This window comes from Hordeum vulgare, chromosome 6H, assembly GCF_904849725.1.
Source record: "Hordeum vulgare subsp. vulgare chromosome 6H, MorexV3_pseudomolecules_assembly, whole genome shotgun sequence".
In the NCBI taxonomy this organism is placed as follows: domain Eukaryota; kingdom Viridiplantae; phylum Streptophyta; class Magnoliopsida; order Poales; family Poaceae; genus Hordeum; species Hordeum vulgare.
The window spans coordinates 255,186,499-255,190,203 of NC_058523.1; positions in this window are offsets into that span (position 1 = coordinate 255,186,499).

The following is a 3,705-nucleotide window of genomic DNA, read 5'->3' on the forward strand; positions in this document are numbered from 1 at the left end:
GGAGAGGGAGAGGGAGGGGGAGGGGAGGGAGAGGGAGAGGGAGGGAGGGGAGAGAAGGAGAGGGAGAGGGAGAGGGAGAAGGAGAGGGAGAGGGAGAGGGAGGGGGGTAGGGAGAGGGAGAGGGAGGGAGAGGGAGAGGTCTAGAGGGAGAGAGATATAGAGGGAGAGAGTGAGAGGGGGAGAGTGAGAGGGAGAGGGAGAGGGAGATGGAAAGGGAGAGGGAGGGAGGGAGGGAGGGAGAGGGAGAGGGAGAGAGGGAGATGGAGAGGTAGAGGGACAGGGAATGATAGGGAGAGGGAGGGAGAGGGAGAGGGAGAGGGAGAGGGAGAGAGGGAGAGAGGGAGAGAGGGAGAGAGGGAGAGAGGGAGGGGGAGAGGGAGGGAGAGGGAGAGGGAGGGGAGGGAGGGAGAGGGAGGGAGGGGAGAGAGGGAGAGGGAGAGAGAGAGCGAGAGCGAGAGAGGGAGGGGAGAGGAGAGGGAGGGAGGGAGGGGGGAGGGGGAGAGGGACAGGGAGGGAGAGGGAGGGGGAGGGAGTGGGAGGGGGAGGGGGAGGGAGAGGGAGAGGGTGGGGGAGGGAGAGGGAAATGGAGGGGGAGGGAGAGGGGGAGGGGGAGAGGGAGGTGGATAGGCTAGAGGGAGACGGAGGAGGACGGAGAGGGAGACGGAGGGGGAGGGAGAGGAAGACGGAGGGGGAGGGAGAAGGAGATGGAGATAGAGGGAGAGGGAGAGGGAGGGGGAGGGGGAGGGAGAGAGAGGGACAGGGACAGGGAGAAAGAGGGAGAGGGAGGGAGGGAGAGAGAGAGCGAGGGGGAGAGGGAGAGAGACAGGGAGAGGGAGGGAGGGGGAGGGGGAGGGAGAGGGAGGGGAGGGAGAGGGAGAGGGAGGGAGAGAGGGGGAGGGAGGGAGAGAGGGAGAGGGTGAGAGAGGGAGAGGGAGAGCGGGAGAGAGAGAGGGGGATGGAGAGAGGGAGATGGAGAGGGAGAGGGAGAGGGAGGGAGAGGGAGAGGGAGAGGGAGAGGGAGGGAGAGAGAGAGGGAGAGGGAGAGGGAGAGGGAGCGGGAGAGAGATGGAGAGAGAGGGGGAGAGAGAGGGAGAGGGAGAGGGTGGGAGGGAGGGAGAGAGAGGGAGGGGGAGACGGAGAAGGAGAGAGAGAGGGAGAGGGAGGGAGGGGGAGGGGGAGGGAGAGGGAGAAGGAGAGGGAGAGGGAGAGGGAGGGGGAGACGGAGAGGGAGAGGGAGGGAGAGGGACAGGTCTAGAGGGAGAGAGATATAGAGGGAGAGAGTGAGAGGTGGAGAGAGAGAGGGAGAGGGAGAGGGAGATGGAGAGGGAGAGGGAGGGAGGGAGGGAGGGAGAGGGAGAGGGAGAGAGGGAGATGGAGAGGTAGAGGGACAGGGAATGATAGGGAGAGGGAGGGAGAGGGAGAAGGAGAGGGAGAGAGGGAGAGAGGGGAGGGAGAGGGAGGGGGAGAGGGAGGGGAGGGAGGGAGAGGGAGGGAGATGGAGAGGGAGAGGGAGGGGGAGGGGAGGGAGAGGGAGAGGGAGGGAGGGGAGAGAGGGAGAGGGAGAGGGAGAAGGATAGGGAGAGGGAGAGGGAGGGGGGTAGGGAGAGGGAGAGGGAGGGAGAGGGAGAGGTCTAGAGGGAGAGAGATATAGAGGGAGAGAGTGAGAGGGGGAGAGTGAGAGGGAGAGGGAGAGGGAGATGGAAAGGGAGAGGGAGGGAGGGAGGGAGGGAGAGGGAGAGGGAGAGAGGGAGATGGAGAGGTAGAGGGACAGGGAATGATAGGGAGAGGGAGGGAGAGGGAGAGGGGAGGGAGAGGGAGAGGGAGAGAGGGAGAGAGGGAGAGAGGGAGGGAGAGGGAGAGGGAGGGGGAGAGGGAGGGAGAGGGAGAGGGAGGGGAGGGAGGGAGAGGGAGGGAGGGGAGAGAGGGAGAGGGAGAGAGAGAGCGAGAGCGAGAGAGGGAGGGGGAGAGGGAGAGGGAGGGAGGGAGGGGGAGAGGGACAGGGATGGAGAGGGAGGGGGAGGGAGTGGGAGGGGGAGGGGGAGGGAGAGGGAGAGGGAGGGGGAGGGAGAGGGAAATGGAGGGGGAGGGAGAGGGGGAGGGGGAGAGGGAGGTGGATAGGCTAGAGGGAGACGGAGGAGGACGGAGAGGGAGACGGAGGGGGAGGGAGAGGAAGACGGAGGGGGAGGGAGAAGGAGATGGAGATGGAGGGAGAGGGAGAGGGAGGGGGAGGGGGGAGGGAGAGAGAGGGACAGGGACAGGGAGAAAGAGGGAGAGGGAGGGAGGGAGAGAGAGAGCGAGGGGGAGAGGGAGAGGGAGAGAGACAGGGAGAGGGAGGGAGGGGGAGGGGGAGGGAGAGGGAGGGGAGGGAGAGGGAGAGGGAGGGAGAGAGGGGGAGGGAGGGAGAGAGGGAGAGGGTGAGAGAGGGAGAGGGAGAGCGGGAGAGAGAGAGGGGGATGGAGAGAGGGAGATGGAGAGGGAGAGGGAGAGGGAGGGAGAGGGAGAGGGAGAGGGAGAGGGAGGGAGAGAGAGAGGGAGAGGGAGAGGGAGGGGAGGGGAGGGAGAGGGAGAGGGAGCGGGAGAGAGATGGAGAGAGAGGGGGAGAGAGAGGGAGAGGGAGAGGGTGGGAGGGAGGGAGAGAGAGGGAGGGGGAGACGGAGAAGGAGAGAGAGAGGGAGAGGGAGGGAGGGGGAGGGGGAGGGAGAGGGAGAGGGAGAGGGAGTGGGAGAGGGAGGGGGAGACGGAGAGGGAGAGGGAGGGAGAGGGACAGGTCTAGAGGGAGAGAAATATAGAGGGAGAGAGTGAGAGGTGGAGAGAGAGAGGGAGAGGGAGAGGGAGATGGAGAGGGAGAGGGAGGGAGGGAGGGAGGGAGAGGGAGAGGGAGAGAGGGAGATGGAGAGGTAGAGGGACAGGGAATGATAGGGAGAGGGAGGGAGAGGGAGAAGGAGAGGGAGAGAGGGAGAGAGGGGAGGGAGAGGGAGGGGGAGAGGGAGGGGAGGGAGGGAGAGGGAGGAAGATGGAGAGGGAGAGGGAGGGGGAGGGGAGGGAGAGGGAGAGGGAGGGAGGGGAGAGAGGGAGAGGGAGAGGGAGAGGGAGGGAGGGAGGGAGAGAGAGGGAGGGGGAGACGGAGAAGGAGAGAGAGAGGGAGAGGGAGGGAGGGGGAGGGGGAGGGAGAGGGAGAAGGAGAGGGAGAGGGAGAGGGAGGGGGATAGGGAGAGGGAGAGGGAGGGAGAGGGAGAGGTCTAGAGGGAGAGAGATATAGAGGGAGAGAGTGAGAGGGGGAGAGAGGGAGAGGGAGAGGGAGATGGAGAGGGAGAGGGAGGGAGGGAGGGAGGGAGAGGGAGAGGGAGAGAGGGAGATGGAGAGGTAGAGGGACAGGGAATGATAGGGAGAGGGAGGGAGAGGGAGAGGGAGAGGGAGAGGGAGAGAGGGAGGGAGAGGGAGAGGGAGGGGGAGAGGGAGGGAGAGGGAGAGGGAGGGGAGGGAGGGAGAGGGAGGGAGAGGGAGAGGGAGAGGGAGGGGGAGGGGAGGGAGAGGGAGAGGGAGGGAGGGGAGAGAGGGAGAGGGAGAGAGAGAGCGAGAGAGGGAGGGGGAGAGGGAGAGGGAGGGAGGGAGGGGGAGAGGGAGAGGGAGGGAGAAGGAGGGGGAGGGAGTGGGAGGGGGAGGGGGAGGGAGAGGGAGAGGGAGGGGGGAAGAGGGAGATGGAGG